The sequence below is a fragment of the Telopea speciosissima genome, chromosome 4 (assembly GCF_018873765.1).
Source record: "Telopea speciosissima isolate NSW1024214 ecotype Mountain lineage chromosome 4, Tspe_v1, whole genome shotgun sequence".
Taxonomy (NCBI): Eukaryota; Viridiplantae; Streptophyta; class Magnoliopsida; order Proteales; family Proteaceae; genus Telopea; species Telopea speciosissima.
The window spans coordinates 66,284,552-66,298,265 of record NC_057919.1 but is presented as its reverse complement, the minus strand read 5'-3'; the positions used below and the strand labels follow the sequence as shown (position 1 = coordinate 66,298,265).

General features: G+C 43.1%; 1 protein-coding gene and 1 long non-coding RNA gene across 2 annotated transcripts in view; one reads left to right on the top strand and one right to left on the bottom strand.

Annotated features, from left to right (window-relative positions):
- Nucleotides 1-13,714, top strand: part of LOC122660142 (phytochrome B) — a 42,855-nt gene that overhangs the window by 21,611 nt on the left and 7,530 nt on the right. The window lies entirely within an intron of this gene.
- Nucleotides 6,493-13,714, bottom strand: part of LOC122660146 — a 21,825-nt gene continuing 14,603 nt past the window's right edge. Inside the window, exons 2-3 of the long non-coding RNA XR_006332630.1 lie at nt 8,891-8,895; nt 6,493-6,507 (exon numbers count right to left, since the gene is read on the bottom strand). This is a non-coding gene — a long non-coding RNA (uncharacterized LOC122660146). The remainder of the gene's footprint in view (nt 6,508-8,890; nt 8,896-13,714) is intronic.

Here is a 13,714-nt window from a genome sequence, read left to right as displayed (position 1 = left end):
CGATTTTTGCGTTCAGCCACCCCATTTTGTTGGAAGGTATCTACACAGGCCACCTGATGAATAATGCCATGGTCAGAAAAAAAGGTTTCTAAACCACTATACATATACTCCCCACCTTTGTTAGAACGGACAACTTAGATTCGAGTTTGAAATTGGGTATACACTAGCTCGTAAAAATTTTTAAATGCAACATAGACATCACTCTTGTGTTTCAACAAGTACACCCAAGTAACCCGAAAATAATCATCAATGAAGGAAACAAAGTAGCGGAAGCCACGCAAAGAAGTAACAGGGGAGGGTCCCCAAACATCAGTATGAATAAGATGAAAAGGTGAAGTAGATCTATTACCATTAGATGTATAAACTGTTTTACAACTTTTGGTAAATAGACAAGGTTCACAATGAAAAACATGTGTGACAGGAAAAGAAGAAAATAAATGAGGCAACAGTTTCCTCATAACAGAAAAAGAAGGGTGGCCCAAATGATGATGCCACAACAAAATATCCTCCTGAGTACATCCACCTCCTTGCCCACAAACATAGGATTGAGCTTGCACAACAGGGGAAGCACCAGTCTCCAAAACATATAAGCCGTTAGCTTCACGACCACTGCCAATCACCCTCTTCGTCACCAAATCCTAAAAGAGACAATGAGTAGGGAAGAAAGTGACAAAGCAGTTTAAGGATTTAGTCAATTGGCTAACGGAAAGAAGATTCGTAGCAAAGTTGGGAACATGAAAGACAGATTTCAAGGGTAAACAAGGTGTAACCCGGATATCTCCCTTACCAGAGATAGAGGAGAAGGAACCATCAGCAATTTTTACCTTATCTTTCCCGAAACAGACAGAATAGGAATTATGCAGCTGAGACCTACCAGCCATGTGATCCGTGGCACCCGAGTCAATGACCCAAGGTATGGTGCCGGAGGAGGAAGAGGCTTGTAGTGCCGTCGAGGTAGGAGTAGCAGAGGACCCATCCAGGTGGGCTGCAACTCGACGAAAGGCAGCAATGTCTTCTTTGGACAGAGATAATGAATCAGCCTCAGTGACTCCAACATGAGCCTTAGGGGCCTTCCTCCTCTGTCCCTTCACTCCCCCTGCAGAACTAGGGGAAGGCTTCCCATGAAGATCCCAGCAAAAATCCTTTGTGTGCCCAGATTTGCCACAATGGTCACAGAGGAATCGGCCCTTCGTAAAGCCCTTAGCAGCCCCCTTATTAGCTCCCTTAATGGAGTCCTGAAGGGTGGAAGAAACAAGGGCAGAACGCTCAACAGTGGGGTTAGTAGTAGTCCCCATGGCACCCCTACGGGTCTCTTCACTCTGTAGATATCCACAAACCTCCTCCAGTGAGGGAAGACTTGGTCGGCCAAGGATTTGTACCCTAAAAGGTTCAAATTCAGAGTTAAGGCCACCAAGGAGGAACAGAACCCTCTCTTTCTCAAACAGCCGGTGCACCTTGACCTCATCCTTAGGACACAACTGCAGATCCCTATAATGATCATACTCCTCCCACAGGCCCACGACAAGACTACAGTAATCAGAAATGCTCCTATCACCCTGACAAAGGCTAACAATCTGTTGGAGGAGTTGGTACACCTTTGTTGAATCCCCAACTTTATCAAAAATACGAGCCACACTATCCCAAATGGCCTTGGCAGTCTCCTTGCCCATAAACCTCCTGGCAATCTCAGGCTTCATGGAGAAAAGAAGCCAAGCCATCACAAGAGAATTCTCCGTGTCCCACTTAGGATACCCTGGCTCGGTAGGAAGAGGAACTTTGATGCTGCCATTTATGTACCTCATCTTCCCCCTACAAAGAAGAATCAACATCATGGATCAGGACCAATCAAGGTAATTGGTATTGTCCAACTTGACAATGGGAAGCTGCACATTGGGGTTCTCATATGAAAGGACTGGGGTGGATGCAGCCGTAGGGTCTGCAGATAATGGCAGGTCTGTTTCAACATTTTTGTCACCCATATTGACCCGAAATCAAACACGGGAAGGGTCCAAATAACAATACTTCAAGCCCAACAACAGTTCCTCAAACTCAGCAGTCAAAAACAGAGAAAAAACAGAGGCAAGGACTGAAAAAAGGTCTGTAAAACTTCAACCAATCAACAAACTGCAGCGGAATGACAAAGACAAACCTTCTCCAGCAGAAAACGATGCCAAGTAGCCCAGAAAAACAACCAACAAAGCTCTACTGATGAGCTGTGTCACTTCAAGGACCCCAGCTGGCGGAAAATTGCAGAAATAGGTCTGGCCGAACTTCAACTTCTGCTCTTTGATGCTTCAAATAAGCTTGAGATGTTCAAAGGAGAAGAAAGGGGACTTCCAAACGAAGCTACAGCCTCTGGTTGCTCTCCATTTGGATGTCAAACAAACAAGAACCAGCTTTGTGAAGATACAGCGGGTTACCTTCGAGTCCAGCAATGAAGGCTAGCCCTAGTCTTCCAAGCAACCTTTAAACACCTTCAAACTCCAGGAACAAACAGCTCTGATACCATGTTAGGTTTTAGAGTAGATGAAGAAGAGAAGAAAAAGCTCCAAGAGAGCAAAGAGAACAAACACGATTTTTGGGGAAATCTGTTCTCTCTCTAAAACAAGAGACAAACAAGTTTATATTGAAAAGAATGTAAAATTACACTGGTGCCCTTTGACCTAATACAAATGAAACAAAGGGTACGTAAGTAGGGGTTATGTACATATATACCCCTAATGTAACTATTCTTAACACACAGCCCCACTTTATTTATAATGGCTAGAGAAGATTCTAGAATAGGTACAAGTCCAATAATTGTTAGAGTTTATATTATAAGGGTTCTTTAGGAACTAGTCTTTTGTCTAGTTACTTTATATTGTATTTTTTCCTTTTTTACTCTTTACCTCCCTAGGGAGGTGTATGTAATTTCTTTCTTGTTATCAATGGATTAATATAGGTGTGGTGGAGACAACACTCCAACATAACTCATTACCACCGAACTCTTCTCTTCTCCATTCATTTGTCTCCTTCTCTCTTCCTCCATCTTCGTCTTGTTAGAGTTGTTAGTAACTATGTAACAGGGGTAGTTTGGGAACTAGGCTGTGAACTAGTTGCCTTGTTTTGTACTTTTATCTTGTTTGTCCTTTTTACCTTGTCCCTCCCTAGGGAGGTGGATGTAATAACTCTTTAGTTCTATTCAAGTAATATAGAGTGTGGAGAAGTCTCTCCAACATTCAAGAGGTTCAACCGTAACACTCTCTCTTGGTCTCCTTCTTCCTCTCATCTCTTCTCCTCTCTCTCTCACCTTGTTCTTCTCTTCTAACTAAACCTAAAATCTAACTTGGTATCAGAGCCACCACAGGGTTTGAGAATCGTATTACCCTTTTTTGCTTCTCATTTTTTTTCCTCTCTTTGGAATCCGAAAACTCAAGAGATTCCAAGGAGAAGGACCATATGTAAAAAGGTTTTGTTGGGATGGTATGAGAAAGTTTCTACACAACCTGTTTCAATGTTGGATGAAGTTATTTGAGCTGCCTTGAAGTTTTGTTTGGTTTTTGAAGACAACCAAAGACCTGCTAAGGCTTCCGCCAGTCCTCTGTTGCAGGCCTTGTTTCACCTGCATTTCAGAATGTATTTGGACCATGGAGCAGCTTACTGAGATCGTTTTTAAGTCCTCTTCATGCCTCCTGGGTCCTCCTTTGATGGTTGCTGAGTTCCTTTGAACATAGCTCAGTTTCGTGAGCTTCTGTTCTGCCCAGATTTTTCCGCCATCTCAGGGTTGCAGCTCTTATATTTCCTTCTCTTGGCATGGGTTTGGAGCTTGGAATGGCTTGTTAGAATCGTACAAGTGTGCTCTTCAAGCCCCATGTGTATCTCCTAGCTGAAGGGCTCTCTTGCTGGAGCTTTGCTCTTTTTCGTGGTCTCTTTGTTCCTGTCCAGGTATCGACTGTGACTGCTATTGTCTTTTTTCTTGCATTTGAAGCATCGTGGACTCCTCTCTTGGCTTAAAAGTATGTATGCATACCTTGTTATAGGTCTTACAACTTGTATGAGTGGATGTTTTTGTTTAAAAATGATTGGGTGAAGTTCTGTTCAGTTTTTCCTCTGTTTTTGCTGCTGCTGGAATTTATCTCTTGAGATTGGAATCTTCATTTGGGTTGAGTGTGTACTCCCCACTTTGTTTGGACTTCCTTGTGTATGGTTAAGTGCCTCTTTTATCCCCACAAGATGCCTGATTCTGATGTCTCTGGGCTTGGCACGGCTGAATCACAACCTACTCCAGCTGCTCCACAGTTTGTTTTTGAGAACTCACACCCACAGATCTCCATTGTAAAATTAGACAACACCAATTATTTGGTTTGATCCCACTCAGTGAAGCTTTCCCTTCGGAGCAAAGGGAAACTTGGGTATATTACTGGCACCATTACTGCTCCAGCTCTTGGTTCCCCTACTTATGAGAAATGGGAGACCGAAAATTCTACAGTCATGACATGGCTTATCTTCTCCATGAAGCCCGAGATTGGGCGAAGATTTATGAGAAAGGAAACTGCCAAGGCTATTTGGGACAGTGTCGCCCAGAAATTTGACAGGGTGGGTGACTCCGCCAAAGTTTATCACTTTCATCAAAAAATTAATGCAATGAAGCAGGGCGACAAGATTATTTCTGAGTACTACAATGCTTATATTAGCCTGTTGGAGGAGTATGATCATTACAAGGATCTCCAATTGACCAACCCAGTGGATGAGGCCAAGGTGTATCGTGCTCTTGAAAAGGAGCGTGTCTTCACTCTTCTTGGTGGGCTGAATCAAGAGTATGAACCCATCAAGCTCCAGATTTTGGGCAGGTCTCCTCTTCCATCTCTTGATGAGGTTTGCAGCTATTTGCAGAGTGAGGAGACTCGGCGTGCAGCTATGGCACTTGCTCCAGCATCATCCCTTGAGAGATCAGCTCTCAATTCCTCCTCATTCCGGGACACACGTAGTGGTGGTAGAGGCCAGGGGCTTACTTATGGGGAGGACAGAGCAGTGGAGACAGGTGGTACTAGTGGTGGTGGCAGAGATAGATTTAAATGCGACCATTGTGGGAGATCTGGGCACACTAAGGATAGATGTTGGACTCTTCATGGCCGTCCTCCTGGTACACGCTGTGGGACTCGTAGTGGTCGTCGCGGAGGAGCTCTTTGTGCCCACTCTGTTGTGACAGAAACAGATGCTACACAGGATGACTCTACTTTGGCTGATGCAGTGTTCCGTAGGGTCATGTCACAGTTGAGCATACCTTCTACACCCACAGCAGCTAGCTCTTCTGCATCCTCTGCTCTGCAGGTCCCTACCTCAGCCTCTACTGCAGCCCAGTCTTGGGTCATTGACTCTGGTGCCACCGACCACATGACTGGTACGTCCCATTATTATGATTCCTATACCATTTGCTCCGGTAAGGATAAGGTTCGAGTAGCCGATGGCTCCCTTTCCTTCATTTCTGGTAAGGGCAGTATCCCTGTTACCTCATCTATTTCTCTTACATCTATTCTTCATGTACCTAATCTTACCCTTAATCTTCTCTCTGTGAGTCATTTGATAAAATCTTTAAACTGTTGTGTCACCTTTTTTCCTTCTTATTGTCTTTTTCAGGATTTGGTGACCAAGAGGATTATTGGTAGTGGACGTGAGGAGCAAGGACTTTACTTTTTTTAGCCTTTTTTGCCCACAGCTCGGTCCTATGTATGTGGACGTGATGATAGTAGTTCTGTGGAGTCTATTATGTTGTGGCATCGCCGTCTAGGCCATCCGTCTTTTGTTGTAATGAGGAAACAATTGCCTCACTTATTTTCTTCTGTCGCTTCTTCTCATGTTTTTCAATGTGAACCATGTATGTTTGCCAAACATTGTCGTTCCTCTTATCCATATCATGGTAATAGAACCACTGCTCCTTTTCATATTGTGCGCACTGATGTTTGGGGACCTTCTCCCACTACCTCTTTATTTGGCTATCGTTACTTTGTGTCCTTTGTTGATGATTTTTCTCGTGCCACTTGGACTGTTCTTATGAAGCATAAAAGTGATGTTTGTGATGCATTTAAAGCTTTTTATCAGATGATTCTGACTCAGTTTGACACTTGGATCAAAGTTGTTCGATCCGACAAAGGGGGGGAATGCCTGTTTGGTGGTCTCCAAACCTTCTTTACTGCTAATGGCATTCTCCATCAGCTAGCGTGTGTTGACACCCCCCAACTAAATGGGGTTGCTGAGAGGAAGAATCGCCATTTATTGGAAGTCACCCATAGTCTCTTGTTTGGCATGCATGTCCCCAAGACTTTTTGGTCCGCTGCTCTTCTCACTACCTCTTTCCTCACCAATCGCATGCCTACCAAACTTCTTGATTTCAAATCTCCCTTGGACATCTTATCCCCTAAGGCTTCTGCTTTCTCTCTTCCTCCTAAAATCTTTGGGTGTGTTTGTTATGTGCATGTAAACAAATCTGCCCGTACTACACTTGATCCCAAGGCTCTCAAGTGTCTCTTCCTTGGATACTTTTCTACTTCCAAGGGTTACAAATGTTATCATCCTTCTTCTCGTTGTTGTTTTATTTCAAAGGATGTCACCTTCCTTGAATCTATCCCTTTCTTTGCCCCCTCTCAGCATCCTCTTCAGGGGGAGAATTGTGGAAGTGAACAGGCTGCTGATTTCCTTTATCCTCTACCCATATCTCCCTTTACACTTGACACTGGAAAGCACAGGGCTGTGGATGTGAATGTGAATACAGATTTAGTGGTTGATAGTGGTACTGATAAGGAGAAGGATTACCATATTACCTACAAGAGAGGTGAAGGCGTGCATAATGAGAGAAAGAAGACTTACCAAGAGTCCTCTTTGGATCCAGATCCACACCCTGAGACTCATCCTTCTCAGTCAGGTGACATCCCTTCTTCTCTATGTGATTTAGATCTTCCTATTGCTGTTAGAAAAGGGAAAAGAGCTTGTACTAATCCTATAACTCAGTTTGTTTCCTATGATGCTCTTTCTCCTACAAGTATTGCCTTTATCACTGCTCTCTCTACAGCCTCTATTCCCAAGAATGTCAGTGATGCTATGCTTGACCCAAAGTGGAGACAAGCTATGTCTGAGGAGATGATGGCTCTTGAGAAAAATGATACTTGGCAGTTGGTGGATCTACCAAAGGGACGTGTCCCAGTTGGATGCAGATGGGTCTATACAATCAAGTACAAGTCTGATGGTACTGTGGAGAGATACAAGGCAAGGTTGGTTGCCAAAGGGTACAGTCAAGTCCATGGGATTGCCTATCGGGAGACGTTTGCCCCTGTAGCTAAGCATAACTCTATAAGAGTTCTTTTATCACTGGTTGCCAATAAAGATTGGCCATTATATCAGTTAGATGTGAAGAATGCCTTTCTCCATGGTGACTTGGAAGAAGAAGTGTACATGCAGCCCCCACCAGGCTTCAAAATGCCTTCAGCTGAAGGGAAAGTGTGTCTCCTCAAGAAGGCACTATATGGTCTCAAACAGTCACCTAAGGCATGGTTTGAACGCTTCCGACAGGCCATCCTAAAGAATGGATATTCTGCCATCCTAAAGAATGGATGTTCTCAAAGCCAAGCTGATCACACACTCTTTACCAAGCGGGGTGATGGTACCATCACTGCTCTCATTGTCTATGTGGATGATATTGTGGTCACAGGAGATGATATAGCTGAGATTGGTACACTGAAAAGCTACTTGGCACAACAGTTTGAGATCAAAGATCTGGGTCCCTTGAAGTACTTCCTAGGAATTGAAGTATCAAGGACTAAGAAAGGAATCAACATATGTCAACGGAAGTTTGTTCTTGATTTGTTGACAGAGACAGGGATGTTGGGTTGCAAACCAGCAAATTCTCCTATTGAGCAAAATCACAAACTAGGGGAAGATTGTGGTCCTTCTCTGGTTGATGCTGGAAAGTACCAAAGACTTGTTGGGAAGCTTATCTATCTTGCTATGATATGCCCAGATATTTCATATGCAGTAGGAGTGGTGAGCCAATTTATGCATGCTCCCAAAAGTGGCCACTTGGATGCTGTATATCGCATTCTTAGGTATTTGAAATCTTCTCCAGGGAAAGGACTGTTGTATGCCAGACACAATCATTTGAGAGTGGAAGGATTCACTGATGCAGATTGGGCTGGCTCTATTACAGAAAGGAGATCTACCTCTGGCTATTGTACCTTTGTGGGAGGTAATTTGGTTACATGGAGGAGCAAAAAACAGCATGTTGTAGCCAGATCCAGTGCAGAGGCAGAATTTAGAGCTATGGCGCATGAAGTGTGTGAGCTCATATGGTTGAAAAGACTTGTTCAGGAACTGGGATTTGGCACTGGAGGCCCTATGAGACTCTATTGTGACAACAAGGCTGCCATCAGTATTGCCCACAACCCTGTTCAGCATGACAGGACTAAGCATATTGAGGTTGATAGGCACTTCATCAAGGAGAAGATAGACTCTGGTTGCATTTGTACTCCTTTTGTGAAGACTAGTGATCAGTTGGCAGACATCCTCACCAAGGCCCTTGCCTCTCCTCAGTTTAATTCTCTTCTAAGCAAGCTGGGAATGCATGATATATATTCTCCAACTTGAGGGGGAGTGTTAGAGTTGTTAGTAACTATGTAACAGGGGTAGTTTGGGAACTAGGCTGTGAACTAGTTGCCTTGTTTTGTATTTTTATCTTGTTTGTCCTTTTTACCTTGTACCTCCCTAGGGAGGTGGATGTAATAACTCTTTAGTTCTATTCAAGTAATATAGAGTGTGGAGAAGTCTCTCCAACATACAAGAGGTTCAACCGTAACACTCTCTCTTGGTCTCCTTCTTCCTCTCATCTCTTCTCCTCTCTCTCACCTTGTTCTTCTCTTCTAACTAAACCTAAAATCTAACTCGTCTCCCTCTCTTACTTGCATTACTACCTAAAATCCAACTTGGTATCAGAACTCTCAGGTTTGAGAGTCGTCTTTCCCTCCTTGCTCCTTTTTTTCCTTCTCTTTGGAATCCTAGGGCACAAAGGATTCCAAGGAGGAGGCTGCTATGTGAAACACTGCCACTTAATGTAGTCCTAGGTGGCAAGGAGACCAGCTAGGAGCCAAGCAACAGGATCTGCTATGAACAGGCAGTCCAATTGGGCAGAAAATGAGGTTTTAGTCCAAATTAGGGTTAGGTTATGATTTGAATGGTTGGTTTTGATAGACACCTAGGGGAAGCTAACAGTGAAGGTCTAATGATAAATTAATGAATGGAAGTGGGATAATTCAAGTTACAGCAAATTAGGGTTTCGCGTTTTTGAAAAGATGAGAGTGAGGGGATCTATGGTTTAGAGATGGATTTAGGGCAGGGGGTTAAGGTCGAGTTCTCCAGGGGTTGGGAGAGTCACTCGGCCAAGGTATGGGGGGTGAATGATGGCTGGAAGTAGCTGGATAGGATTTTAGGGTTTTGGGTAATTAATGGGGATGAGGGGAATTAGGGTTTCGATGATGGGATGGGGTTGAAGTTAAGGTCGAGTGGAGGGGATGCTGTGAGGGTACTATGGTTAAAAATTGGATGAATTTTGATGGTGGAACTGGGCTGTGAGGGAAATTAGGCTTAGGAAAATTTAAGAAAAATAAAGGGGAAGGTTAGGGTGGGGTTGTAGAGGGTTTAGAACTAGAGGATTGGGGATGAGGTAACCTTGGACTTACTTGAAGATGTAGGAGAATGTAGGCAGCAGCAGCAACTTGAAGAAAAATCAAATCTTGCAGCAGAATACTTGAGGGAGAGCTTGTTCGAACCACTCGGTTCGCACCGCAGGGTGTTGATTGGATCACACACCAATCCCACCTTGCTTTGATCAAACACAAAGCAAACTCACAAGGAGAGAAGCAGCAGTTGCTAACAGCAGATTTAAATTCATAAAAGTGGAGATAATGAAGCTCCACGATTTCATTAACTTAAATAGGGCTTGACAGCCTAAAAACATATTCAGCCTAGGAGTCTAATTTACCCCTGGCCGACCTATCTAATCCATACTCCTCTCTAAATTGTGGGAGTGTGGTGTGGACCCAAAAAAAAGGAAATTAATTAAATAAAAGGTGACTCAAGTCACTTAATGGACCAAAGGTTGAACCAGGTTGGACCGGTTCAACTTAAAAGAAGAAAAAAAACATTTAATAAAGGACTAAAGTTCAGCTTAAAACATAAAAAAAACACACTTAAAAAAAAGACTAAGTATGGATCTACCTAACACTACTGACTATATCACTTGGACAGCAGTTTATTCTTCTTCCTCTTGCTGATGTAGGGCTGTAGCTCTGCATCACTTGAAGAAGTATGAAATAGGTTTCAATACAACCTATTTGGAGATTTCAAGTTGATATTTGTGCTACCTTGAAGCCCACATGAAGGTTTGAAGCATCTAAAGTTACCGCCATATTCTCCTGCGGTTACCGCCAACCCCTTGTTGCACTCTCTCTCTCTCTCTCTCTCTCTCTGTGCAAATGTCTGGGCTTTGGAATGGACCACTAGAATCGCCCCAGAGTCCTTGTTATGCTCCATATGTCCTTATTTATTGATTGAAGAAGCTGTTTGAGCATAACCTCTTCTTGTAGGATCTGCCAGGTAAAACCGAATACTGTTTTTTAGACTACAATGTATGAACTCATATGGTTGAGACGATTGGTCCAGGAGTTGGAGTTCCATGCGGCTCTACTGTGATGAGTTGGGTTTCCATGCCGCATAGGATCCTAGGAGAAGATGGCAGTAACTTTAGATGCTTCAAACCTTCATGTAGGCTTCAAGGTAGCTCAAATATCAACTTGAAATCTCCAAATAGGTTGTATATGGAACATATTTCATACTTCTTCAAGTGTTTTACATAGCAGCCTCCTCCTTGGAATCCTTTGTGCCCTAGGATTCCAAAGAGAGGAAAAAAAGGAGTAAGGTGAGATTGAGAGAAATACGACTCTCAAACCTGAGAGCTCTGCTACCAAGTTGGATTTTAGGTAGTAAATGCAAGTAAGAGAGGAAGAGAGAAGAAGGAGACAAGAGAATAGAGAAGAGTTCGGTGATAATGTGTTGTGTTGGAGTGTTGTCTCCACTACACCTATATTAATCCATTGATAACAAGAAAGAAATTACATACACCTCCCTAGGGAGGAAAAAATACAATATAAAGTAACTAGACAAAAGACTTGTTCCTAAAGAACCCTTATTACATAAACTCTAACACTCCCCCTCAAGCTAGAGAATAAATGTCATGCATTCCCAGCTTGCATAATAGGTACCAAAACGGAGAGAAGTAAGCCCTTTGGTGATGATGTCTGCCAGCTGATCACCAGTCTTTACGAAAGGGGTACAAATGCAGCCAGAGTCTATTTTCTCCTTGATGAAGTGTCGATGTGCTTTGTTCTGTCATGTTGCACCGGGGTTGTGAGCAATGCTGATAGCTACTTTGTTATCACAGTAGAGCCACATGGAACTAGCATCATCACTTGAGCGGTCTACTCTTACTTCTAGTTCTCACAAAGATTTCCGTGGTAGTGGTAGAGGCCCAGGGCCTACTCGTGGGGAAGACAGACAGATTCCGATGTGATCATTGTGGGAGATCTGAACATACTAAAGAGAGGTGCTGGATTCTTCATAGCCGTCCTCCTGGTACACGTGGTGGTTCTACTAGTATACGTGGTGGCCGTAGAGGGGGAGCTAGAGCTCACTCTGTGATGACTAAGGCAGATGCTAAGGAGTATCCACCTAGCACACAAGCTGATTCCACCTTGGCAGATGCAGTGTTTCGTAGGGTCATGTCACAGCTCTGGGCACTTCACCTTCTACGCCTACAGTGGCAACTTCCTCATCATCCTCAACTTTGCAGGTTTCCACATCCGCTCCTACTACAACCCAGCCTTGGGTCATTGACTCTGGTGTCACTTACCACATGACTGATATGTCTCACTATTATGATTCCTACACCATTTGCTCTGGTAGGGAAAGGTTAGGGTGGCTGATGACTCCCTTTCCTCCATTTCTGATAAGGGCAGCATTCCTGTTACATCGTCCATTTCTCTTGATTCCGTCCTTTACGTCCCTAACCTTGCAACGAATCTTTTATCTGTGAGTTACTTAACTAAATCCCTGAATTGTTATGTCACCTTTTTTCCTTCTCATTGTCTTTTTCAGGATTTGGTGACGAAGAAGATTATTGGTAGTAGACGTGAGGAGAAAGGCCTCTACCTTTGTAAACCTTTTTTGCCCACAACTCAGACCTAGGTGTGTGGACGTAATGATCGTAGCTCTATAGATTCTGTTATGTTATGGCATCGTCGACTTGGTTATCCGTCTTTTGTTGTAATGAGGAAACAATTACCTCATTTATTTTCTTCTTTTGTTTCTTCTCATGTTTTTCAATGTGAACCATGTATGTTTGCCAAACATTGTCGTTCATCTTATCCATATCAAGGTAATAGATCTACTGTCCCTTTTCATATTGTGCATACGGATGTTTTGGGGACCCTCTCCTACTACCTCTTTATTTGGCTATCGTTACTTTGTTTCATTTGTTGATGACTATTCTCGCACTACTTGGACTGTTATAATGAAACATAAAAGTGATGTCTGTGATGCATTTAAGAATTTTTATCAGATGGTTCTTACTCAGTTTGATACTCAAATCAAAATTGTTCATTCTAATAAAGGGGGGGGGGGGGATTACATGTTTAGTGGCCTGCAAACCTTCTTTGCATTTAATGGCATTATCCATCAACTAGCATATGTTGACACTCCCCCAACAAGATGGAGTCGCTGAGAGGAAAAATTGCCACACTGTAGTTTTTTATTTGGCATGCATGTTCCGAAGATCTTCGGGTCTAATGCCTTCTAACTGCTTCCTTTATCATCAACCGCATGCCTACCAAATCTTCCTTGGAAACCTTGTCTCCACAGGTCTCTTCTTTCTCCCTTCCTCCCAAAGTCTTTGGATGTGTTTGTTATGTTCATGCTAACAAATCCTCTCGAACTAAACTTGACCCCACAGCTCTCAAATGCCTCTTTCTTGGGTATTTCTACTACCAAAGGCTACAAGTGGTATCACCCTTCCTCTCGTCGGTGTCTCCTCTCCAAAGATGTCACCTTCCTTAAATCTGTACCCTTCTTTGCCCCCCCTCAGCATCCTCTTCAGGGGGAGAATTATGGAAGTGAAAAGACTGCTGATAATATTCCCTTTTGTAGAATTCCGTGAATACTGGCTTGAGTCAGAGTGACTACAACCATCTTTATTTATAATAAAGATAAGAATATTCTGGAATGAGTACAAGGATAAAAATACCCTTAAAACAATTCTACCCTTGAACCCATATTACAACACTCCCCCTCAAGTTGGTGCATACATATCAAACATGCCCAACTTGCTAACTATAGGAAAAAATAACTTATTACTGATTCCTTTGGTAAGGATATCAGCCAGCTGTTCACTAGACTGAATAAACAGAATACAAATAATTCCCTGTTCCAATTTCTTTTTTATAAAGTGCTGGTCAATCTCAACATGTTTGGTATGATCATGTTGGACCGGGTTGTGAGCAATGCTGATTGTTGACTTGCTGTCATAGTAGAGCCGCATTGGAAGATCAGCATTCGTCCCCAAATCTTGAAGGAGTCCCTTGAGCCAGAGAAGTTCACAAATACCCTATGTCATAGCTTGAAATTCAGCTTCAGCACTAGA